Genomic DNA, 27,678 nt, shown 5'->3' on the forward strand with positions numbered 1-27,678 from the left:
TCACGTTGTTGTTTTGAAATGACAGCTAAGAAATGTACAAAGTTTTAAAATGCACGTGCTGGGCTATAGTTCTGCCAGTTATATCTATTGTTTTTCCACGTTCTCGGTTTGCTTAAAGTCCCTATTCTTCACCTAAACTGTAAACATCACACACTTTAATTTCGTAATTGCTTAGATCATCAATTGTCCAAGCTGGAAAAACCATTGAAATGAATTAAAACATGGACGCTTGTTTGCTTTTTCCCGCTATTTTAGGGGTATTTTCCGTTATTTCGCAAAATGGTGAAAACTTTCAAGTTTGATTGATGGCTCACAAATATAAAATCAGACAATCATATATTTTTTTTATGTGTGTACATAAAGATCCAGGTTTCTACTTTCACTTAACGAAATATTTTTTGTTGGCTTGAGATTTTGGAGAAACACCAGCATCATAAATTCACTACATTTTTGGCACGGATTTTTGCGCATTTTTGGAGAAAAACTTAAAACTAGTATAGCTCCCTAAAAAGATTAGTATCTGGATAAATCGTTTGGTCTAGATTGTGGGCTCATTTTGGGCAACAAATGAGCCAAATCTGAGCGAATTCAGATGGGGTTCGTGTAGACTCGTCTGCATGGTTTTCAGGTGGACACGTTCTTAAAGTGAAGTGAGCATATTTTTGTTCGCTCGGTGATTTGAAAGTCCTGCGAAACATCTCTCCGAATTCCGATAAGCCAGGTCTATAAACTTAATATATTGTATATATTTGGCTACAAACTGTATAAAACTCAGAGTTTCTTTACCAAAACCACAATAGTTTTAGAATGTAACAGAAGTCACCTTCAGTTTTGATGGATCCTTTATTGAAAGACAATCTACCTACAGGATATCCTGTCTTAATTACAACACATCAGTACATGTGGCAGAAGTTACTTTCAGTTTTGACGGATCCTTTATTGAAAGACAGTGGGAGGTGACCTTCCTACAATCTACCTACAGGATATCCTGTCTTAATTACAACACATCGGTACACAACAATTATCAGGCGGCATACTTCACTGGGATTACGAAGAAAAAGAAATTGGTAAAACGCTGTTCAATATAAAAACACTAAAAAGGAAACAGCATAAGTCACAGTTTACAGAAGTTTAAAGGTTTATTAGACAATGTGATAGTCATTACAATTGACGATTTCCTTTTCGTAGGCCTACACGTGGGACAGGAAAGCTAACATTTATAACATAACTATGTCTTGAATCGTCGCTATACCCGTATTTCTTTTACGCCTAAGTATATTACAAGCATATCCTTGGAAGATACAGAATATACAGAACATGCTAGCGATTCTAAGCGATTCTAGTCGCGGAACTCCTAATATAAAACTTCCCGATTCGCGATGGCGCCCGTATACAAACATTTGCATAACAAAAGGCTTTGCAAACAAAATGGGTTGAGTCTAATGACCTTGAAATGCCTCCCAAGTATTTTAAAAAGTATTGATGAGCAATTCTTTCCCGATTCGCGATGGTGCTCGTGTGAGAACATTTGCATCTCAAAAGGCTTCGCAAACAAAATGGGATGAGTCTACTGACCTTGAAATACCTACCAGGTACTTTAAAAGAGACTGATGAGCAATTCTTTCCGTACCTATATGTGAGCTGTGGAAATATCTTCGAAAAAAAAGAAACGCTTCAACAAATTTTAAACAATTCCCACTCGCTGGGAGGAACGAGTATCGAGTATAACCCTTTGCAACGGTTGCCACGAAAAGCTTCCCTTTCGTGCACACGCCGTCATATTTGCAATCGTTGTTACTATCGAACGCACTTAACTAATCTTTGATTATTACCAGTTGTTTTTTTCATTATTGTATTGAGAAACATTTTATAGGTATCAACGGATTGGTTGCTGTATTTCTATATGGTAATGTAAGCGCATTGAGTTTTCTAAATGTGCCCAAAAAAACTTTTTAATATCATTAATACGATTATTATCATTATTATTATTATAGTACTATTACAAAAATGATAATAGTAGAGATGACGATTATGAAAATGATAGTAGTCATCATTGATAACGATGATAATGATGTTGATAATGGCGACCAATGGCACTATAATGATCTCTGGACTTGCGCACACGGAATCAATGTTGAGAAACTAGTGGTCGAATCTTAAAACATTTATCTAATATGGCTAAGGACATTGCTAATGGAGATTTTCTTGTAATGGCCGTAAGCTGAGTATGTATCCAGGATTAACACGGAAAAATTGGTCGCCATACTTAGTTTTCCTATTTACCACCAATTTTATTATTTTGGATCTACTGGTAAAAACTTCTAACTTTTAAGTGAATTGGTAGCTCACGAGTTGGTCTGCGTCTAATAAACTTCATAATTTCATCCTCCGAAAAATTTTTTGGCAAATAACTCCTGTTCTTTTCAATATTTACTTGTGAAGTGATTGTTACCGGGGAAGGCTCTTCGATCTGATGTGGTATAGACAAAGTTCCTTGGCATGAAGTTTCCTGATTCTTCCTGAGGGACAGTTGATTGATCATATGAAGCAGTTTTTCATCTTGTCGTTCATCTTTCGTTGCGAAATTACTTACCAACACATCAATCCTGTTAAACAGCTGTTCTAATGGAGAATCCAAATCAAACTCACTTGAAGAATCCTTTTTGAGTGTTTCGAGCGTTCTTTTTGAGGATTTTGGACTAACTGTCTTCTCCAATTCCAACTTTGCTGCCGAATGTACTGATGGATATTTTGGAATGAGTGTCTTCCTTGCTTTAGTGCTCAAGCTTTCGTCAGATTTTGAGTCGCTTCCCTTCGAAGCTTTTTGTAGAGGAAAATTTGAGTGGTCCTGGGTATTGGTAGAAGCGGTTTCATCTTCTCTCATTGTGTCATTTTGACCAGCGTCTTGACCTCGTTGTAGAGGAAAATTGGAGTGGTCCCGGGAATAGGTAGAGGCTGTGTCATCTTCTTTCATTGAGTCATTTTGACAAGAGTCTTGGCCTCGCTTATTAATTCCTAAAAGCTCGCTTACTCTCTCAATTATAAAATCAGCCATCTCAAATTCTTTGGATTGTTTATCAGTGTTACTTTTCACATCTTTGAAAGAATCGTTCAAAATTGCTACGAAAAAGTTCATAAAAATGAAAGACATCAATATAAGAAAGGATGTACCGTACAGAGGACCCAAAAGGCGATGTACCCTCATTAACTCATGAAAGTTCATTTGGCCACCGAGGCTCATGGTGACTTCTGAAAACAGTGTACTGTAAACAGATGAATAACCTTGAATGTGGTCGCCGAAAGCCAGCTTCCCCATCTGAGCGTATGATACGAAAATAATGAAAAATATCACAGAATAGGACAACAGGAAACTTTTAGAAACGCGAAATGAGGATATCATTATGGAGACGTGCGGATTAAAGCGAATTATGTGTAGAAGTTTCAAGGTTGTTAGAAAAACTGCAATGGCTAAAGCAGTGGTCTCTGCATGGCTCCAGATAACGGCTTCTCCAAGACTTACGAAGGCGAAAGGGTTTTTCTTCACCATAGCAGCGAGTTTAAGAATCAGGTTGGACTTTAATATGTAGAATACCACGACCAGAACCGAACTAATTATTTGTAGAATTTCCACCCAATTCCACACATCTCTAAAATAGGTCCACTTAGTTCGATATAGCTTGTATATTTCTTTTAGTAAAAAGACGAACGCCATCATGATAAACAAGAAATGGCAAATCAGGTAAAAGTCGTAAAAGCCCGTTTCAGTACTCGTCAGCTGAAGAGTGTCTATCTTTGGAAAAGGATGACCATACCCGGTAGGCAATATTTCATAATGGTATGCCGAATTTATTAGGTAACCCGTATAAGGACTATAAATGGTGAACTCAAGTACGACTGCACGGGTCTGCTGATCGATCCAACCATATTCCAACAGTTCAGAGATGACTGCTTGGGCTGTGCTTCTATTGTAGCCTAGATCTGCAACATATCCACCGCCGTCGTAAACATCGAAGTGACCCCAGGTAGGTGAGTTGTGGAGTTTCTCGCTTGGCTTATATCGCCATGGTGCCGGGCATAGGTCGGAAAAATTTGCCCATTCAACAGAGCCGCTGAATGTTCTCCAGCCTGGAAGGTTTACAGGATTTTTCTCTTCCTCATTGAAGTTATAGAGATCGTAGCAGCCCCTGTTTATCATGCCTCGTACTATCCTTGGAACAATGCAAGAATCTAATGGAAAAAAATGTAAATGTAACTGTTTTGAAAATAATCATCACAACTTCAATTACTTCGCATAAATTTTTTACAAATTCTGCTTTAATATGATTAAAAGTTCTTAAATAGTGTTAAACTTGAGTCCTTTGAAAATTGGCTGCCTCTGACTGTTGTTAATTCTGAAACAGACGTTTCGGCTAATGCTTAAGCCTTCATCAGTGATATGAAAAGAAGAAAGATCGTTATCATACGCTATTTAAAGTTAAAACGTGACACGAAGCTTGCGCGTGTAACTATGTATTTGATGTTCGCACGAGGTCTTTATAGGCTTCTGGAAGTACGATGTGACCGTTCCCAGCATTCAGTTCCAAAGTAGAATGCCAGGCTTCAAGAAAAAGTCGCTAGTGATAATTTGATTCGAAACTAACGACCCTGACGTTTGTAAAGTCCATGTTATGGTTGTAAAGGTGGACATGGCTTGCGACTTTGGAGTTAAAGTCAAAACCTGCAACTGCCTTTTTGTGCTCCGCAATTCTGGTCTTTAATGACCTCTCTGTTTGGCCATAGTACTTAAAATTACACTGTGTGCAGCCATAACATGGACTTTACAAACGTCAGGGTCGTTAGTTTCGAATCAAATTATCACGAGCGACTTCTCTTTGAAGCCTGGCATTCTACTTTGGATGAGAATGCTGGGAACGATCACATCGTACTTCCAGAAGCCTATAAAGACCTCGCGCGAGCATCAAATACATAGTTACGCGCGCAAGCTTCGCGTCACATTTTAACTTTTTATCATATAACGGGAAAAATTACTGAATGTGATTGGTCAAGACATAGGGAATTTTTTCTTAATTTTTGTAATTGCCCCGAGCAAATCTACTTGAAAGATATTGGCTGAAAATCGCTTAGCAACGGCTGCCAAGGTAAAGAAATTTCTGTTTGTTTTGTAACAATGGCGTCCCGTTTTGCGCGAGATCAGTAAGAAAGCATTTTACCCCTTATATAATAAACAAGTAATCACATGGTTCCTCGTAAAATTAAGGATTAATATCACTTGTGTTTTCGGAAGTTGCAGAAATTGCCCTCGTCGCTGCGCGACTCGGGCAATTTCAGCAACTTCCGAAAACACAAGTGATATTAATCCCTAATTTTACTCGGCTCCATGCGATTACCTATACAAATAGCGCATGATAACGATCTTTCGTTTTTTCATATCACTGATGAAGGCTTAAGCATTAGCCGAAACGTCTGTTTCAGAAATAACAACAGTCAGAGGCAACCAATTTTCAAAGAACTCATGAAATCTCCTGACTACACCTTGTTCATTTTTAGTGTTATACTTACCTTTCTGTATTCGTAGTTGTCTCAAGCGAGGCATTCCCAAGAGAATAGACATCTTGTTATCATTGTAATCTTGCTGTTTGATTTTGTCGTTGTTGTACCAGTCGCTGACGTAGACGCCCTCCACAAAGTTGACTTTGAGCCATTTCCAAAAATACCGTGGATCTTCAGCCTAGACAGGAAGAGACTTTCTCAAATGTACAGTGGCAATGAACCGATTGGAAAACATACAAGGAAGGAGAGGATGGGGTTCGTGGGAAGAGCCAAGATAACTGGGGTTAGGGATCATCTCGCATAATTATAAACGCAATAAATTTAAATTGATTGTGGGTGGTTGTATGTGTGATTGTACGCCAAGTAATATCTATGTCAGTCCAAAATAAACCTTGACTTTCTTAAAGAGGATTTTCATTAATTAGATCTCGCATTAAGATAAAATATGATTGTATCATATCGAGCGAGACTATATTCAAATGCGCTTGGTGGAATCCTCGGAACAATGACAAAAACTTAAAAAAAGATCAATCTACATAGGGTGTCATCTATCGGTAGCGAAACCAGGCCAGAGTCAATTCAATGCGATTGATCTCACCACTATGTCATTCTCGCTTGCCGATCATTATTACTCTCAAACAAGGAAATTTACAGTTAACAAAGTTGTTCGGTTACCCTAAAATGTAGACTGGGTTACTTACCAAAGAAAATTCGCCAAGGGTATTTTTCAGATCCATAGTCATGAGATATCCGTGGTAACTTCGTCTACCGTAACACACAATAATAAGTAAAAAGAAGAACAGAAGATACCCCAGGAGCTCTCTCAAAAAGGAAAACATTTCTATCTCTTTAGTCCTGTACTCTCTTGCACGTATAAGTTCATCCTCTTTCGGCATTTCCACTTGAACATTGTTGTCGACGCTTATTGTTTCGCAATGCAGTTTTTCTTCAGTGATGTGGCTAACGGTTTTAGTGTCATCATTATTGCGAAACAGAGAAGCAGTTAACACTATGATAATCAATATCTTCACGGGCTGTAGGACGAAAAGGTCTTGGGTAAAAGATACAAACATTGAAGAAAGCCACTGGTTCGAAATATCCTTTCCCCATTGCAAGCTGAACAAGAATGTAAAGACGGAAGACACAGATACAGTAGCAAGGACTAAAACCCAAGCAATGTAGATGAAGAAGTGAGGGAGCGTGAATTTCTCCTGGATAGTAGTTTTACTTTGGAAATTATTTCCGAAGTAAGACCTTTTGTCATTTAGGGTGACATCAACGTCATTAATATCGCCTAAACTGTTAGTAGACGACTTGCTACAAAAAGGAGCGGGTCTGTTCTTCGGTTTTTCTACGTGGACTTTGTTTGGAGTTTTCTTGGCACTCCTCTTGAAAAATGTCATGATCATCCAGTTTATTGGAGTTACTATCAAAGCGCTCTCAATTCCCACCATCACTTGCCTCCAGCTAAATTTTAATGGACCAATTTGCAGGGCAGAATCTGGCTCTTTCTCTGCTCTGTAGAACAGGGCATTTGCTAACATCGCAGACAACAGTATACAAAGGCAGCTAGTGGCTCTTTGGACACGTGTGAATCTACTGCTTGGCGGCTTAGCAACAACCGAAAGCCAAACGTGTTCATCGGAAAAACCCCTGGAACCTTGCGATCTCAAAGCATAACTAAACGTTTGCATCTCCTGCGAACCGAGAGGGGTTAGAATCCTGTCAATTTTACCGTCCCCTTTTTCCAATGCAAACCAATCGTTGCAAAAAAATGTCCATTTTCTACCTGTCTGACGATCCATGACAATCGCATGGCTAAGAAACCATGAAGGATATTTTCCTGAATTATCATGCCATATGCGGATAAATTCCAGATCACCCAGTGACATTGGTAGGTGAATTCCAAATGTATCTTCGTTCCCACGCGCCAGCAAGGTTCTTGAGTCTCTCATGTTCTTGTGTAATGTTAAAGGCTCACTCTGCGCCTCGTTTCCGTGAATGGTGATAACGATTCGAGCATCAGTCCCAGAATTCTTCCACACTCCAGTCGCTAACGTCAGTTGGTACTCAAAGTCATTTGCTCCATCAGACGAAGGTAAATGGAGAACTGGACCACTCTGAGAATCAAACAAATGATAAGACCGGGTTACTTAGAATGGTTAGAATCAACAATATACTCAACTCATGTCAATAACGTAATTATCCGCAGAAAGTGAAGAAGCTTTGTAAAGTTTACATTAGAAGGCTATCGTCGTTTGATAGGGATATAAAGACGTAAAGAAAGAAACAATCACCCAATGGGGATGATGGTTTATTGAGGATAAAAATACGAAATCGAATTGCGAATGAGATTGCTCATTAAAAGGGCGTAAACGCCTTATGGACTGTCAGCAATAGTGTTTGAGATAATGAAGTCGCAGTGTTCCATCACTCACTTCCTTTAATATTTGTTCCTTTACACGTTTTATTGATGATAGTGTCGCTTCTGGACCTAACTTTCCAATACTGCTTAGTATCTGTCTGCGATCGAACACCAATAACAACGTGCTTAGAAACGAGTATAGGAAATGTCTTTGCGTTATCCCCACATGCGCACCAAATCTTCGAGATCATGTTCTTCTTAAAGTTTTGGCAATTAATTATGGTAACAAACTGACTGATCCGAGCTAAGAAAATGAATGCTTCGTACAATAGACGCGTCTTATCTTTCATTCTTCAGTCTTACCTTTTTCAATATATTTCAAAACTACTCTTATTCTTTCTTGATTACTGCTACGCTTGGAATTTTCAGGATTGCTTTTGTTGATTTGACAACTAGCTGTATCTTTTTCTTTACTGAAAAATCTGTCCCTGAATTTCAAAGAGCATATAAGATCCGTCCAAACTTTACCTTGGCCTTATCTTGTCTATCATATTTCCTTGCAAATACTACCACTAAGACGTAAAGTAGCAGCACTGAAATTATTGTGGCAAGGACGGCAACATTTCCAGTCTTGTGGAGGTGCGTTAGTTCAAAGAAGATGATATCAAAATCTAGCCTATTTGGCATTACTATGACACCCCCACCAAATGACGTCAGATGGTTACACAAACAGTGTAAGGATGAAACATCTGACCCTCGTCCGACCTGCAAAAGGTCAAAGGATTATTTTCATAATAAAAAGACAGGAGTAACTAGAGCTCCTTAATTAAAACGAAATCCTGCATTAACGAATATTGGATAAAGGATTATTTTCATATCCAAAAGACAGGGATAAGTGGAGCTCTTCAATTAAAACGAAATCCCGCCTTAAAGAATTTGTGAGGCAAAAACAATTTGAAATGACATATTTTAGCCCAGGTTTTTCCCAGTTTATATTTTTGAACAGGAGTTTTTATATCAGCATCTACCGTTCGGGGAAAATTTGGCACTATAATGATAACAAAAAAATGACCTCGTATGGAATGTCTTGAAGCGATTTACCCAAAGAAGCTTCTAGGTTTTTTTACGGATGTTAGGGGGTAAGTATCATTCAGGGTGATCTAAAAGTAGTCGTTAAAATAAGCATTTAAAACTTTTCTTTTAAAAGCCGTCGAAAGAATTTTCCACCTGCCCCATTTACCTTTCTACTATTCAGCTTGTGAGGCAATATTTTGAGGTTTAGTCAGTTTGGAGGTGTTAAAGGAGAGGGTTTTTAATCAAGAGCTGTCGGCATCATGGCTTACAAGATTCTGGTACTATTTATTGTAATAAGGTTGCAATTTGAAAAAGGCGCGAAGACTATATCAGTAAAATGAAAACACAACCAGGGGTTGAAAAAATGATGACTTATCAGTACTTAGGTTTTAGCAACAGTAGACAGACTTACTTTGCATCCTCTTGATAACCAGCGCTCTTCTGTACTGTTCCAAAACAGACAAGTCTCATTCAGCAGACTCATAGAATAATTGACGTCTGTCTTTGGGTCATAAACAGGCTTCACCGTGATATTTTCGGGCCTGGGTGGTTCCTTAACCTCCACACATGATCTCTTTTGGCGGCCTCTTCCAGAACATGAACGCTTCTTACGTCGACTCTGGGGTTCTCTTTCATCCTTCTCGTACTGTATGCCAATATAGTATTGTCCTGGTTTGTTCACCTTCTCAGGTAACAAAAGGATGTCGTAAGCTTTATTGCTGCAATTTCTGAAAGAACCTTGAGAAGTCTTCAAGCATGAGGACTGCGGAATTTTCTCTGACACATCATGCTCTCTGACAGTTGGTCGCTGGCCATATCGTACGAACACGTTGAAGGTGGCGTTATCTGTAGTTGGTTTGATCTGAAATAATAGTAGTACTGATGTTCAAGAACTTCAATTCATTCAACTGACTAGACGAGAAATCAGTCTAGTCTCAAGAGATTTTCAATTGAGCGTCGAAAGAGGTCCACAGCTGCAATGTAACGGTTTTGCTTCACTATGGATTGAAGAGGTAAAAAAGAGTAACATTGTCCCCTTAACAAATGACGTAAAAAAACTAAAGCTACACCCTCTTGCTCGCCCGCACTATCCTGAACTTCTGGCACTTTGCTTGTCATCCAATTGGCCTCTTTCTCTATTCTTTTTTCTTCGGATTTCGGTTGTGATCACATGGATTCGGGCTCATGAAACTTATCGAATGTATGTTATAGCGAGTAAATCCTAATTTTCATCCTTATCCTTACAGTACCTTAAAAGAAACATTAAAGCTTTCACGATCATTTCATTCCAACCAAAAACTATTTATTGTTCGCCTCGACTTTCTGCCAAAATCTCATCGCACCCTCCCTTCAGAGGAACATGTCCTCGTATTCTCTCGTCCAAAATCAGTTTTCTGTTGACTGTAAAGTCATGATACTTACTCGAAGTCTTACAGCGCTACCGTTCATATGCGGCAAGCCTAATACATGGTATTGCATCTTTCCTTCACTACTGGGCTTAGCAAAGAACAAGCCACTTTCCTCAGGCGGAAAATTGTCTTCACGTGGAATCTTCATCTCGACATATTCATTACTATCTTTCACCGATAAAGTTTGTCCTTCGTGGTTTTTGATGGTCAAGCTAAGGACGTGAGAATCAACATGGGCAGCACTGCTGTCCCAAGTAAAGGGATTGAATGTACTCCGAGTCATCTGATAGAAAAAGTAAAAAAAAAATAAATAAATAAACTTTGTGTTTTATAACAGCATTTTGCGTGGATGCTGCCATAAAAGTGATTTAAGGAACCCTTAAGATATATTCTGTAAAAGTAGCGGTTTCTATTTTTTTGCTTCACTCGCTTCATTGACCCTCTAGCCCTTTAATTCGCTCCATATCTCACTTGAACCCTCCCCTGTCCTTTTCTCTCCCTCTTTCCACCTTCCGATGTTTACCTTCCTGCACTGCTAGTGGTAGTCGATATTCGGTAAGACTGATGAACTTTCTCGTGTGTTAGTTTCTTTAATGAAGGAGAAAACGTACCACTTTTTTTAAGAGCCTCAGAAATAAACCATACAAACTTAACTTCATTTAAAACCCAGGGAATAACTCAATTTGCTTACCACACTGTCAATGTACTCAGTATCGTTCGCTTTCTTATCGGTTATGGCGTTGAAGGTAAATTTGAACTCTCCCAGTTCATCGTCTGTAAAATTTGTTGCTGTTTTTAGTGATCTGGGACTGAGTCTTTTGAGCACCATGCTCAAGGACTGTGTCCGCACGCGTTTGGGTTCCTGGTCTGCGAACATTTTTGATAGGAGGGCAACGCTTACATCCTCGATAAGTTTCGCTGCGTCTTTAGAAACATTTTTACTCTATTAAAAACGAAGAAATAAAAACATTAAAAAGTACATTGCACATTGGAAAGAAAGAAGAAATGAGAATGAAAAAGGCAATAAATGAAAGAAGAAATGATAAGATAGATGGATAAATGGATGGATACGTGGATAGACAAATGGATGGAGACCTTCAAAATAACTAAAATGATTCATGAACGGACGAACAAAGTAGAAAGGCCGCAAACGAAATAAGGAAAGGAGACAACAAATCAATGAGCGATTGGATGAATTCATAAAAGAACAGTCAGTAAACAATGACACTAGGTATCACCTTGGACTGTATCTCCGATGTCTGCGCTGTTCTATCGATCACACGCGCCTTCCGAGAGGCAGAGTTGAGAATGTTACCCAGACTCAGTACCAAGTTTTCCCCGCCTCGTTCGATTAGGACGGACTCTGAATCGTAATCCTCTTCGGTCTTGTCTCGTAACAGTGACGTCATAGATCTCAAGGCTTGCAGAGCAAGAACCTAAGAGATAGATCGATTATTGCTTTTAGAAGTCTTGCAGTCTCGTCTTCTTTTAGGTCATATGGTAGAGATAGCGACACCTGTTGGTGAAGTCAGTTGAATATTTAACTGGAAATTGGGTCCTTGAGCACTTACATACCTGCGTATCAGAGGTCACTTCGCTCGGTTCCAGTGTCACTCGTGCAATCACAGACGTCACTTGAGTCAAGGATTGTAAATTGTTTACTTGAATACTTGACACACCTTTCATTATGGAGTTTTTGATCTGTAGAAAATACGGACGTACCTTTTAGCCTAAAGATAATACCAACTTCCCCTAGGATCTTTAGACGCCTACCCCCCACCCCCCTCAGTATTTCCATTTCCAATGAGAGAAAAGTTCCATGGAAACAAAGTATGGCGCTATAGATGAAGTGAGGTCAAGACATTTCTCCAGCAAATCGACAGTCTCTGTCCCTCTTTGGCAAGAAAAAAATTCGAAAAAGAGAAGAGAAATGTTTCAAAACCTGCAGAGTTGTAACTTTTCATTTAATCTAATCATACTCCTTTATTTGTTTGAGTATGTCCAAATTTTCGAAAATTCAAATAAGGCTTAACCTTTCTTAGCGGACCTCATCATAAAAGTCAAGCGAGCGATGACTTGAACCTTCCGGTAATTGCTACATAAAGCAGTCCTTCTCAGGGCTTACTTCACCCAGACGTTAGGAATACACGGTCACAGTTTGGTTGAGAAGATAACAGACATAAATACCTCTATCTTGTCCTCAAGGGACGTAGAATTTGATTCCTCAACTGTTCCTAACACAGCATTTGCTAATTGTGTGGCTTCTCTAACATTCCCTGACTGGACCCAAATGTTAAACTGACTACTATTTCCAACTGCAAATCTACTGAGACTCTCATTAGCAGGTGGCGGTTCGACCTAAGAGCATGATAATGTACGTAGATTTCCTGTCAACTAAATCTCCCTTTGATAAATTATTACGTCATGTCATGATGTTCTAATATAAAACATGGTACACGATAGAGCCGCATAAACTGACCTGTAAGGTTTTGCTGGCAGAAAAAATAACAGACAAAAACAGAGCAAAAAAATCAGAAGTTATCGGACAGAATATTCTCAAAATACAAAACTCTCAAATTTCATTCAGTTTGAAAAGGCTTGTAAAAAAGCTGCCTCATAACTTTTTTTCAATGGAAAATTACATCGCTTACTTATTTCGTTTTTAAGGGAAATACCCTTATTATGTCTTGTCACCTTCCCTCCTTAAAGCGTTCGAGTGGATATAAATTCGAATTTTTAAAACTCCCACGTTTTTCAATAAAAAAGGTTTATTCGATTGAACAAAAAGTTCCTTTTCCTAAAAAACTTACTTCTAACTCTTTTTACCTTGTACGTGATCTCAGACAATGGTTACCTTTTTCTAATGACTCTCTGACATTTTTGGGAAAAATGTATGGTTTCTATTTTTGTATTTACTAAATAGGAACACTACTTTGTAATTTCATACAGAGCTTACAAGTATTCAAAGAATCACCTTTATGTGGAGATCAAAGTTGCTGGAAGCCGACAGACTATCTGTTATCATTATTTCAAATGTAATATTATATCCATCTTTCTCCTTTCCAGAGGGAAGCTCTGTAGTAACACGCTCAGTAGATCCATATTGCACGACAGTGTACAATCCACGGTCCGTTTTGTAATAGAACTGATACGTGAGAGGTTTGTGTTGGTCCTTAAAAAGAAAAGACATGTAACCCAGCCTAACTCAGGTATTATTATTAGTAATTTTAATAATAATAATAATATTAATAATAATATTAATAACATCAATAACATTAACAACATTAATAACATTAATAACGTTAATAACGTTAATAACGTTAATAACGATGATAATAATAATAATAATATTAACCCTAATCCAACGACCAATGATCGTCTGTGTCAGGACTTCTTCTCAGTTTATACCCATTTAGCCTGGGGTGTTGATTTCAGTTCTTCGTTTATAAGGATTGAGAATTCCTCACTCCATTTGAAAGAGAAGTGGAAGTATTGGTAAAGTGCTTTTAAGTAATGCTTACATTTAATACTACGCAACATGGGTTATTCACAAAGAGACTCTCTCCACTAAAACTTTCATAAGTCTCGCTAATGCCATCATTCTTCTTCAATTTGCTTTTTAAGAAAATAAAGGAAACTGCGGGAAGAAAATATTTACCAACAAAGAACAATTAGATACAGATAGAAACTCTCGTTGAAGTTAGGCTTTAATACACATGTGAAGTCGCATGTTAAACGATTGTTAGATAAAGTTGGCAAGTCTTGCTCTTTACACTTTTAGTCGTCGTGCAAGAAAAGTCTACTAGGAACCAAGAAATTATATCTCTTACCAGCCAATCAGTGCATACAAAGGCAAACTTCGTCTTCAATGCCTGTCCATTCGTCGGGGTCACATTACAATATCCTGGTCTAGGCGGAGCGTTCACTCTAAACTGATAGGACGCATTTCCATCCTTCGAGACTGAGACTTTCAGACGATAAAACCACTTACTTACGTTGAATTCCTTCAGTTGATTTGCTTTGATAATAATACCAGAAAGATCCATGTCAGTCTCTGTCATGTTACGTGTCAGGATATTTCCTTGCAGCTCACTTCCAGTGGAATCTACAATGACAAGCTGCCAGTGGTAGGTTGCTGTCTGACACGCTGGTCCCTTGCATGTCGTTGCGATGCTGATTCTTGTAGAGGCGCTTGCATTCTTTTGACAGTTAATTAGGCATCTGTAATAAAATAGAGAGAGTTGCGAAAGGAAGTAGTATCACGGTTGATCCTTTTGTTAATTTTAGTCAAGATGTATTATTCCGGTTAACACAGCCTTTTCTATTGATATCGTTACTTTGTAGGATGATATCAATAAACAAACTGCTCAAAAATAATGTTTTCAATGTCAACTCAACCAGCATGATTAATCCTTCGAAACCACTGCTTACGAGGGCCTTACATTGGCTAGCTCACGTGAAGCCCTCGTGTTTGTCTAACTTTGTGCCCGCAGTACATTGCACCTGGATACCACATTTAACTGAGTATGTGCACTTCAAAAGGCTGCACCCGATTTCTAAGTCACACACATAAGCTCACATGCGTATTACCTTATCCTTTCCCCTAGGGGGCTCCCCTCTACATAGTTAATGCAAAGATTTGTGCCTGTAATTCAAATTTCCGCGCATGCTAAAAGTAGTATCTTGTGCGGACAGAAGGTCCTACGGTCACGTGAAAACCAATTTTTTTTCGGTCTGATAGGTTACCAATTTTGACTATGATAGTGCTTCGGTGCGCACGTTGCTCATGCTGCGAGCTCCGCTATTATGTTCACTAAAACCGAGAGTGGTTTACTTGTATGAATTCCTCTGAGATTGATTTCCTTATAGTTATTTTTAGGACTGTGGCTAAAAATTTGACAATAGGTTCGAGGAATGAGGTCTCATCATTAAACGGCACCATTCCATTTAAAGATAGGAAACATTCGTTTCGAACGGCCCAAAAATTTTAAAAGAGAAAATACGGGTATCGGTTCTTGCTGTTACTTACCGCATAGTCACTTGTGGTGGATTACCACTGACAATCTTAATTTCTTGAGTGAAGTCGTCCTCTCTGTCATCCTTTGTGACGATAAGCTTGATGTCATACAACTCACCTACATCCATATGACTGGTTTCCAGGCTCACAGTCTTATTACCGGTTCCAAAACATCCACCATGACCAGGAACCAGGGAACTGTTAATCACTGGTAGCGAAGCCAACGAAACATTGGGAAACTGCTCTTGACGTTTCTTACACAACCACGTAAAATTCATGGATGTGTGGTTACTAGGCTCGACGTCTGGGTCTCTAGAGGCTGAACCATCCAATAAAATGGGAGCAACTTTTCCTCGTGTAACTGTGTTCCCTCCTGCAATGTCAGCTATAAGTTTAGATTTGCTAACTTTGAAAAATCCCAAAATACTGCTTTTTACAGATGGTTGATTTGAATAGGCTGCTCTGAACTCTACGTAGTACTCCCCGTAATCAAGTGTTCTTTTTCGCAGGGTCCATTCTGTAGTTCTTGAAACCGAGGGAATTTTGTTCTGTATTTCGATGTTTCCTGAAGCTTTTATCTTAAATTTGAATAGATACCACTCAAACTGTAGTGCCTGAGTAGAATTCCTGACAGTGGCCTGGATGATAAAGTCTTTGGAACGCAAGATGGAAACAACAGATTTTCGCATTCTTCTGTCTGGTAAATTTGTTATACTGACCTCCGGAGGATTGCAAAATTTATCTGAGAAAGAAAAAACCATGCCGAAACTTCTTAAATATTTAATGTCGCGTTACAAGGCTACAGTCGGTTTATATTGTAATAACAAGAGTCACCTGACAACGAGATCTTCGGGTAAAAGGTAGTACTCCTCTGAAGAATCTATGTTGACATGAGCTACTCAGAGGGGTCTGGGCCCAATTGTTCAAAGGCCGATTAGTGCTAACCCAGGGTTAAATTTTAATCCCGGTTTTTATATTTCTCTGTTCAAAAGCAGTTTTGGAATGATTTTCCCAATTCTTTTTAGAAGAATCGATCATCAAATTTTAGACAAATGGAGTTACACTGAATTTTCTTATGAAGCTTTCAGATCTAAAATCAAATTTCACACTAACCCTGGGTTATCTTAATCCATCTTAGAACAAACCAGCCCTGGTATTTTGCGCCGTTTTTTGACTGAAAACTGGTATAGTGCAAATATTTTGGCCATAATGACTACTTCGATCTGAAATTGTGTTTGGTTCTTAAAGGAAAGACAAGAGCGTGTTGAATTGACGGGTGAATTTCACCAAATCTGACTCGGAATTGGTGTCAGGTCTCCAAAATGAATGGAGTTTTAGAGGCGAGTTTTGTAAAATCGCATGCTTTGGTTCATCCTCGAAGACCCAGGGGCTGTGGGTCGATTTCATGTTAGGGCGTGAAGAGCCCCTGGGGACATAGTCTTACAAGACAAGTTCTAAACGGTCGCAGTCGTTCTGCCATCTGATTGGTGCCAGAAAAACTTTGTGTTTTTCTGCCCAATCAGAGTGAAGTGTACTTTACAGTCCTTTCGTGTGTTTTAACACGGACATTTACTACAAGCTCAGTTGCTCGCTATGTTTGTTTGGACCGTGCGACGGAGATTTGCTTGAGGCGAAAAGTCTCAGTCTCGGCACACAGTGTAAGAGAAATCGATCAGATTGTCAGCGAAAATCTTACCGGAAATTATACTGAATACTTTCGCAGGTATCACAAGAGAACGTGTTTTTAAGTTTGCGAGGTTTGTATACAACACGATGGTTGCAGTCATCGATATGTCGCTTTAAACGTTAAACGAGATTTAATATTAAATCTTTCTAGATTTTTTGCATAATTTGCTGTGACTAAAACTTTGCCAATCCCGTGAAGTTATTTCGTCGCACGGGCCACGCAGGTATGTCGAGCAACTGGTACTCGCGCAACTTTCTGTGCGTGCCAAATCTAATCTCAACTTCGCTTGAAGAAAAAGAAAAGCTAGGCGTGGAAACTTTTGCTAATTAGATGTGGGTAGATGACCCTGTACTACTAAGCTGACATTTGCAATAAAGTAAACCCGCCCCTTCCACCCAATATTTCTTGCTCTTTGGTTTGTTTTTCCCACTGAAAACAGCATCGGATCGATTCTCAATGATCAAAAGTATTTAACTTGGTCTTCAACAATCGACAGAAGAGGTGAAATGACAATGACCAAGGGACTAGAAGAGAATCCGTGGCCTTCCTAGCTAAAGAATTTCAACACTCTAGACAGCAGTTGAAAGGTTAAACTCTTTCCAAACCCCTTCGGTAACTGCCCGAAAACATCTCCCCTTCCCACGATGTTCTCGTTAATAAGTTTTCGTTCAGATTTTAATTAGCTAACCGGAAACACAGCTAAGCTTTCTCTTAGCACTTGCTGGATGTCGTCCACGAACTTAACGTTCTCTGCAACCTTGGCCGTATTGTGAACGACTTTACTACTAAGATTAGATTTTGACGCGCACAGAAAGCAGAAAGCTACGTAGGCGAAAGCGCCAGTTGCTCGACATACCTGCGTGGCCCGTGCGACGAAATAACTTCACGGGATTGGCAAAGGGCCTGATTAAATGAGCCGAGCTGGCCCGGCTAGCCGGGCTGATTTCTTTTATTTTTACTCGTTGGCGAACACCAAAACAAAAGAAATCAGCCCGGCTAACAGGGCCAGCCCGGCTCATGTGATCAGACCCTAAGTTTCAGTCACAGCAAATTATGCAAAAAATCTAGACGTTTAAAGCGACATATCAATGACTGCAACCATCGTGTTGTATTCAAACCTCGCAAACTTTAAAACACGTTCTCTAGTGATACCTGCGAAAGTATTCAGTATAGTTTCCGGTAAGATTTTCGCTGACAATCTGATCGATTTCTCTTACATTGTGTGCCGAGACTGAAACTTTTCGCCTCAAGCAAATCTCGATCGCACGGTCGAAACAAACATACCGAGCAACTGAGCTACTAGTATATGTCCGTGTTAAAACACACGAAAGGACTCTAAAGCACACTTCACTCTGATTGGGCAGAAAAACACAAAGATTTTCTGGCACCAATCAGATGGCAGAACGACTGCGACCGTTTGGAACTAGTCTTGTAAGACAATGTCCCCAGGGGCTCTTCACGCCCTAACTTGAAATCGACTCAGCCCGTGGGTCTCCGAGGATGGCTTTGGTTCAAAACAGACTCGAAATTAAGAAAACCGAGAATCGAATTCCTTCCAGAGATTCCTAACAATCCCCTCACCTTCCTAGCGAAAATGGAACCCCTTGACAACGAAAATAAAGCCAAATTGCACTAGCATAACATTGACCAACATTCATATCGACATTGACACATTGTTTAACTTGAAGGCGTTAGTAGCGTACCTTCCACACCCCAGTAAAGAGCAGTCCAAGTTTTGTTCCCCAATTTCCCGGTCTTGTTTAACTTGTTTATTTCCTCGTTAACCTTTGATCTGTTAGATTCCTCGTTAAGAGTTAAAACAGTAGTTACTTCCACGCTTCCAGGTCTGTTAGATCAAGAAAACAGAATCAAAACATATAGTGTGATACAAAAAGGACGTTCTAGATTCACAAAAAGATAGAAATTGACCAAACAAAACTGGTGAATGCTTCTTGGAGCTTTTGGCGAACAACGATAAGGCAAATTGACTTATGAGTTTCTTTGAACAAGATCTAAGGCATTCAGCTGATAATGATAACTCCTTCTCAAGTTTTCGAAGCATAATTGAATGTCATCCATCAGCAACAGTCCTTTTAAACCTTTGACCCTATTGTGTTTGCGGGATCTCAGGGAGTTATGCAAAGCGGAAACTTGGTTTATGTGACTCAGAAAGCCAGTGTGTGCGGTGATCGAGACTGAGAGTGCAAAGCTACTTTATGTTGCTTGCGATCGGGCCTCCGTGGACGTTTAGAAATATTACAGACCCCCAAGAGTGCCAAGTTTTTAACTTCTCTTAAAAACATAACCCTTGAATCAAATATTGCCGTCACCAGTACAAAGGAAATGATCACCAACTGAAGATGCTCTTGATTGTTAAACAAATTTTCCATGTCAGCGCCAGATAAAATTTTGATAGCTAAAAGTTAGGAGAATATGCATACTGATATTAAGGTGTTCAGAGTTAAGGATTACTTTCATCGAGGCTAAATCTCTACACCATCGGCTGTTGCTCTGAAGCTCAAACCGTCCACTAAAAAGCAGATTTCATCACTTATTCCCTTTGAAACTGTATAATATTTTTAACGAAAAAGACTGCAATTGCAAAGGAAATAGTTACACCGTGTTTTCTCGCAGTTATAAAATACTTGTAAAGGGCTAACTGAGTTGATAATTCTACAATTGAGTCAAAACTTCTATAATCGATAGTCAATTTTCAATTTTCCTATTATTATTATTTTGTTTTCATTTTGGTGTTGACCATCAGCCAACACTAAACATGATAATTACGTCAAACATTCGAAACCGTCCATTCCAAAAAACCTTCTGGTCTGTATAAATGTAAAGAGACAACTATTCTTACCTCATAGATAGGATCTTGACACTTGTGACACCACGTGGCCCAAGATGGAATAAAATCTGTCAAAACATCACGATCATAGATAATAAGAGAAGTAAAGTCTTGGCTCCATCGTATGTACATGATGAAAGATTACCTTTTTTACCGCGTATATTTTCAGGGCGTTTTCCGTTTATTATGAGAATTAACACTTCATAGACCACTGTCATAAATGGCTGCCGGATTAATATTATTTTTTTTAAATTTAAATTAGCCCCTCTGGCCTCGTTCTCCAGTACAAAATTCAAAAGAATACATTATCTCAATCAAGGGGGCTGGCCGTACAATTCTAGTTTATACTTTCAAGAGTCACTTAAATACATGATACGTGGTCCACTAAAACTATAAATTTACAGCTATTTAGAGCTGATCCCTGTATCCCGACAACAAGTGTTAACCATGTTCTTACTTTAAATGTCGGATACGGATGAGCTAATTTGGTGAGCTTTATAGAGCAGCCTGACTGAGTTGGTCTTCTGCTCTTCCAGAAACTAATCTTGCCTTACCTCAGATGTAACGCTTTCCTCGATGCGTTTATATGTTGTGGAGTTGTTGTTGAAAAGGTCGAAGTCAAAACCGACTTTTTTCAGCAAAAAGACTAATCGCAAAGTTGTCACTAAAAGAAATAAAAACATTTTAAAATGTCTATGCTGAAAAGCATTAAAGTACTCGTGCGCATTTAAGTAATTATTAACGAAATTTATTCATTTTTAGAACTACTCAAACGCTTGGAAAAGGGCAAAAGGTCATGACTAAACTAAATGGATCACTCTTGCCAGTAGTTAGCTTTGAGTGTCGGAGGCATGAGGCAGCCAAGACTTTTTCTTTCCCCAGGCCAGCGCTTCCGCTACCCTTCATTAACAATCCTTTAAATTTTTCTGGAACGAACGTCATTCACGCCATTAAAAAGTCTTCTTGCTTAGTTCAATAATCAAACCTTGTTTCTCTCTCTGTTTTAGGAACTTCTTACCGTTTCCTAACGGTGGCGATGTAATTGCTGTTGACTGTTGAGTCGAGTGAAATTTACTTGAAGCTGCTGTTTTTTGGGTGATAAAGCTGGTTGAACTTGTTTCTTGTAAAGTCGAATGAACTTGAAATTCTATCGTTTTTAATTTCTGCTCAGAAGAAGTGATTACAGGCAGAAAATTAGAAGGGTTCCGAGTCGCTTCGTCCTCAATTGTGTAAGTCGGTACTTTCGTGAGTCTATTTTCCGACAACACTGTTAGGTTTTTCTGTATGGTGGAATTTGCAATAGGTACAGGTATTGCAAAAAGTCCAGAAGAGTTGTTGTTTTGCTGCCCTAGAATCCTTGTGGATCTCTGTTCTGCGGTTGAATTTGCTTGAGGATGGACTGATGCTAGTTGGTCAATGCGTATGAAACTGTTTTGAGGAATAAAAGTTGTCGGTTGTACGAAGGAGCTTGGTTGAGATTCAGTGGATGTCGTCTTTAGGCCAAAGGAACTGTCTTCAGAAAACAGTTTCACAGCTGATTTTGTTCGATCAACAGGTGATGATGGTTGTTCAGTAGAATTGCTTCGAAAATTCAGAGACGAAGGCTCAAGAGAAGGATGCTGCTGAGAAGCAGATGTTGAAATCTGCCCAGTGTTGCTCTTGTAAGGTATCAAATTTGCATTTTGAACCTTTGACTCAGCATCAGGTAAATCGGTTGCTGGTTTTCCATGATATGTCAGCGTTGTAGGTTGCTGCTGATAAGCTGCTTCGCTCTGGTGAGTATTGGATAGTAGCTGCTCGGTATAATTATATTTTGGAATCAAAGATGTAAACTTTGTCGTAGAATACAGCTTAGTTGACGTTGTTGCTAACTCTTCAGAAGAACCATTTTGAGACAGTGAAGGCAGTGCTTGTAATTTTGGAGTTGATTTCAAGGAAGGTCTATCTGCTTCCTTCTGTTCCAAAATGCTGTTTTGATAAAGTTGAGTAAAGGAACCAGACTGAGATAAAACAGTTATTTGCTGTCCATTGGAACCATTTTGAGCCCGAAATGTGACATTTTGTGTTGGTGAAGATAAAGGTAGCTTATCCACTGGTAAAGATGGTTGAATAGAGGAACCGTTTGTAGAAAGCGTAGATTGAACCTCGGCAGGAGCACTTGCGTAGGATTTAACTGTCACTGGTTTCCCAAAGTAGTTACTCTGGGAGATAAAAGTGTTATTGTGTCTATCCTGTGCAGAAGACATTTCATCAACTGCAGATGATGGCTGACTAACCGAATTGTTTTGAAGTGTGAACAATGGAAGTTTGACAGAAGAACCGAAAAGTAGAGTACCAGTTATTGGCTGACTATACGAGTTACTATTTTGAGCAGGAGAAGTGCTAATTTTTTGTCCAAGAGTCGAAGGTAGCTGAACCACTGATAACAATGGTCGATCAGGGTAACTGTTTTGAGATATTGAAGTTTGAAGCTCTGAAAGGGAACCTTCGAAGGATGTAAGGGTAGTTGATTGTCCAGGGGACTTTGCTGGAGAAATGTTATTTTGATGTCTTAGAGATGTAGCTGGCTGATCCAATGATGTTATTTCCTGACCAATGAACGTATTTTGAAGCCTCAAAGATGAGATTTGGTTGGAGGGACCTTCATAAGTTGTACTAGTTATTGGCTGCTCATTAGATGAGGTATTTTGTTGTTCCTGCGTTAGTTTTACCTGGTCCACTGACAATAATGACTCACTAGAGGAACTGTTTCGAGTAATCAAAGACGAAATCTGTGAAGTAGGATACAGTTGGAATTCAAATATTGATGAATGTTCACTCGAACTGTTTTGATGATATAAAGGTAATGATTGTGGGGCTGAATTAAGGTAACTAACAGATGTTATTTTCCGGTTCTCTGTAGTACTATTTTGCTGTAAAGGCGTTGTCGACTGTGCGATTGAACTAGCGATAGGAACAACAGTTGTTGACGCTTCTGGTACTCGATGGATAATTTGGGACCATAAGATCTGTGAGAGCTCTACTCGGATCTGTGATGGTGCTTCCGTTGTTTTCTGCTGCTCATTAGTTCTGTATATTGGTGTCAAGGTTTTTGATGTTGTAGTAATTATTGCAGCTAATTCATTTCCCTTATCACCTGCTGACGTGCTACTTGAAGGAGTCAACGATCTGAATGCTGATGTTAATGGTTTTTCAGTATAACTGTTGTGATAAACTAAATTTGTCGGTTGATATTGTGGAGTTGAATACACGTTAGGCACAGAAGTTGCCTTCACTTCCGCAGTGCTCGAAGGTATAGCTTTCTGTTCTTTAAGGGAGCTAACAACAAAAGCAACTATTGTTGTTGGGTCTGGTATTCGAAGGATAACGATTGGCGAGAGGCTCTGCGGGAGCTCTATTGTTGACTGTCCAATGGGACTATCCGAGGGTGCCAGAACTGCTTGCTTTTTGTGAAGATCTAAGTTTACTTGAATCGTAGCGTCTGATGTATACCCAGAAAAACTCGTTTGAGAAATCACAGGCACAGGCTGCTCTGAAGAACTCTTGTGAGACTGTATTGTTATTGGCTGTTGTTCTCCGATGGAACTGTTTTCAGAAGCAACATTTAACTTTTCTGGTGATGAAATCTGATTGTGCGTAGCCTCCGTTGTGTTGCTTGTGGGATCATTTGTAATGTCCAAAAGTGTTGTTGGTTGATATTGCCGATGCTTTACCACCTGTGAAGCTAAGTCTTCTGGAGGTTGCGCCGTTAGTGATTCCTCCTTGTCCTGTGCCTTTGATACAGTTGAGTCAAAGAGCAGAGCTGTATACACTTGATGTACATTAGCTGTTGGATGCTCGGTGGAAGTTAATTGAGGCCTTAAACTTACCATTGCTTGCGCAGTAATCTCTGTTGAAATGAGCTGAGGTCTTGTAAAGAAGAACATCGTGGTGAGAACGTAAAGTCTGCGAATCAGGCACGCCATCACTCCCAAAAAATCAGTCGCTTGTCATCAGTTGACCATTCTGCTACGAAAAAAGTTACGTAATAGTCAGAATTCGGAGGAATTTTGGGCTCTCAATATAAAATCTTGATAGAACGATACACAAATTCGCTAAATAAAGAATATGTGCGAATTAAATTGATAATGTAAAACGTAATCAAGGGAAAATAAAGGAAAAGTGTGCGAAATTAAAATAAAAGGGTATCGCTCTAGCAAAAGCTCGGAGTCACTGTTTTCTTTTTAGGGATAAAATTTGGCGATGATGCTAAAGTTGTATTTATATTTCTTTTCGCCAACTGTCCCTGGCTCTGTATCGGTAGTGCTGGAGAATGTCTCCGGATATTGGGCAGGTAAGCCACTCGGTCCCACACAACTTTTTTTTAAGTCTGGTCAGCAGTCAGCAATTGCTAGCGCGACCTACAACGCGTTCTTGCATTCGAAATCTAGTTGCCGGGGTTAAATGAAATTATGGAAGTAATTCTTTCCTGACTTGTCTAAACACGTGTCAGAAAAGTTTTTAATGTGTCACCAAAAGAATGTCCTCTGAAGTCCAAAGAATAATGTGAGGATAGACTAGGATTTCATCTTCTTTCACCAGGTAAATGATAATAAAAACATTTCTGCTCCTTTCAATTCTAAACGCAGCACAGCCAATCTTCTAAACTTAGATGTGGAAAACTTCTCGTTTATGAGGATAGACTAGGATTTCCTCTTGTTTTACCATGTAAACGATACTAAAAAAAATGCTACTCCTTTCAATTCTAAACGCAGCACAGTCAATCTTCTCAACTTGGATGTGGAAAGCTTATCGTTTATGAAATTATGTTTTACGACATAAGTCCCACGGTCTTTGTCTAATGCTCAGCAATGTTAATTGATTTTTATTCCTGCCGAAGTTATGATTGCCAACAAACGAAAGGAAGTTGAAAAAGCATTTAAACCCTCAGCTTTGACTTCTCCATTAAAGTTAAAAGGACTATTTTTTGAACTGTCGGTCACCTTCAATGACTTAGTTGTAACGTAAATCATAAAAAAATGCTTATTAAGCTGCACCACTAAATGTATACGAGCGTACTGACAGTTGAAGTTAAGATAAGGCCCTATTGCAAGGAAGGACACTGCTCAATTATCGATTTCAGTATATAGGTAATCGTCTGGAAATGCTGATCAGTTATTTAAAATTAACTGTTTATGAGCCTGGATTAGCCATGAAATTTAAAACAATATCGAGTGGCCGCACAAAAAAATTATCACATGATCTCGAACTTATCATGATGTATCCAAATTCTTGTTGATATGCGCTTATCTACCTACGTACCTTTAACTCTTCCTCAGAAAATTTAAATATAAAAGATATGTTTTGTTCGTGAATAACAAAGCAATTTTTGAAATGGCCGTTAATGAGTGTAACTTATGATTAATTTCGTTCGCTTGCGAGGTAGTTATTTCTCGCAACTTTGCTTGCTGTTTCTTTATGTGGTCCCTCTTTGAATTCGTAGGACTTAAAAGGAAGCCGGTGTAGAGAGAAGCTCCTATATAAAATTTACTCTGTCTTCTGATCATGTAATGGCGATTTCTACTTCTTCCAACCAAAAACAAACATTACTGCACAAATGGTTATCATAGAGGAACTCATGATCAGATCTGCAAAACGTAATTGGGATTTCTCGAAATGAACTCAAATAAAGATCACTTTATGACAGACACTGTACTGAGTTAACAAAGTCACACTCACCGTTCCTCGTCACTCGAATGAATCCTACCAACAAACTAGACCGAGAATTTCCTGCCTTGAGTCAAAAAATAAATAAATAAATAATTTGGATATATGAACAAAGTTGAAATAGTAAATTGGCCACCTTAACGAATACAAAAGCTGACGTCTCGAGCGTTAGCCCTTCGTCGGAGAGAATAGAGGAATTGTGGGTTGTGTGTGCTTTTAAAGGCAGAAAATGGAGCTACGTTATTGGTGGTATACATGTTCCCACCAATAACGTAGCTAAATTTTCTGCCTTTAAAAGCACACACAACCCACAATTCCTCTATTCGCTCCAACGAAGGGCTAACGCTCGAAACGTCAGCTTTTGCATTCGTTACGGTGGCCAATTTACCATTTCAACTTTGTTGATATATCCAAGTTAATTTCGTTACCCCCACCGACGCAGCCCCAAACAGTTTCTTTAGAAACGATCAGCCTTTATTCAAATAAATAAATAAATAAATAAATACGTAAATTGAAGCCCCCCCTTAGGCGCTTTTCAGGCACAATGTAGCCTAACTAAGTGCTTAGAAATCTCCACTGGCAGGAGGCAGACCAGTAGGCTATTTACAGAGCGCAGCCGAGGAGTTGAACTAGTGCCAACCGAAAACAGGAATGTTCAAGCAGATTTTCGTAGGCGACGTAGCCCACCTGATTTACATTACTTTCCTTCACTCTCTCTCACACACACACACACACACACACACACACACACACACATACACACGCAGAAGCTGAAATAGAAAAAAGAATGTGATCTGAAAGTTGGCGTATAAGTCTTCAGGTTGCTCTCGGTTTCAATATAGTCGCCTGAGAGCAAGTATTTAAAAAAACATTTGCTTTTTTTTGTTTTGTTTTGTTTTGTTGTAGTCTACTGGGTTATTGCACATGTCCTAGAGACTGAAAGTTGCAACAAAGGTGATATCTCTTTCTGCAACATTAATACTAGCCAACTTTTATATCAATTTTGTTTGGAAGCATATCTGTTGTCGTTCCTATTGATTACTACTTGCATATTGAAAAATAACTTTTAAAAGATCCGCTCAACACCTTTACCGGAAGCAGCAGCATATAATCATAAAGTCTCAATAGTAAAAGCAACATATGTCACCAGCTTACACCGATGGTGAACCTAAACCGTTCTAACAGACAGAATTTTCTGTACTTGGTTTAGTTTGCGAGTGTGTCGGTAACACGAATAACTGCCCACAAAATTTTGTCTCCTCCCAAAGAAATTAAACATCTTAGTTACGTTCTAATTAGCAAACGCTAAATATTGCAAATACAAAACCCACGCATGTTGAAATTTGGGCCATCAGACGATCCAAAATTACTCAGTTTTTTTTCCCACTTAATACAGAGGTGATACAGCTAGAAAAGCAAAATAATATCTACAAACCCCGCTGAATAATAACCGCTGAAAAAACGTTTAGATACGACTTCTAAGTGTAAATATCCTTCACGTCATCTGACTTTTACCTTCTTTGCACCTTTAACGATATTCATTTTTAGATACTCGAAAATGATATCACAAGTCAACACGAGGCACCAGTCAGTAAAAATAATATTCCTATTCTCACTTACTTCACTGTGGAGTCGACTTCGGATGTTCAAAGTTCAAAGAGTATATCTCTTTCGCATGGCTTTACACACGCTAATATTTAGCGAGAATTTCTTTCGTCGTCTTCGTAAAACATCTGGAACGAAACGAGAACAACGAGAAAATACAAAACATGCATTTATTAATATTCCAAAGTAAAGAATAATTAGGTATGGAGAAAATATCTGCGGATCCAAAGAATGGCAAGCATCTAAAGGCCAAATTTTAATGGTTAGCTCTAGTATTCTAATAGCAAGTGTCACCTCTTAGTGGCAAGTGCCAATATTTATTGGCAAGTACCGATATTTGGATGGCAAGCGCTCAGAAGCATATTGGCAATATCATTCCGGTTCGGCCAAAGCCTCGTCTTCTCACTGGCAAACATA

The 27,678-nt window shown here is 39.0% G+C and overlaps 1 pseudogene across 1 annotated transcript; it reads right to left on the reverse strand.

Moving 5' to 3' along the window:
- Positions 1–824: 824 nt before the first annotated feature.
- LOC111319682 (polycystin-1-like protein 2) lies at positions 825–27,403 on the reverse strand (annotated as a pseudogene). Its single transcript, XR_015995483.1, has 19 exons — positions 27,277–27,403; positions 25,669–25,723; positions 20,969–23,955; positions 20,505–20,614; positions 19,963–20,018; positions 18,806–18,948; positions 15,428–16,157; positions 14,229–14,619; positions 13,373–13,570; positions 12,586–12,756; positions 11,974–12,099; positions 11,637–11,834; positions 11,090–11,341; positions 10,412–10,681; positions 9,402–9,851; positions 8,444–8,680; positions 6,252–7,670; positions 5,560–5,728; positions 825–4,227 (listed from the first exon to the last, which is right to left on the reverse strand). The product of XR_015995483.1 is annotated as a polycystin-1-like protein 2 (transcript).
- Between the last annotated feature and the right edge of the window lie 275 nt (positions 27,404–27,678).

Source organism: Stylophora pistillata, chromosome 14 (assembly GCF_964205215.1).
Source record: "Stylophora pistillata chromosome 14, jaStyPist1.2, whole genome shotgun sequence".
NCBI classification, from domain to species: Eukaryota; Metazoa; Cnidaria; class Anthozoa; order Scleractinia; family Pocilloporidae; genus Stylophora; species Stylophora pistillata.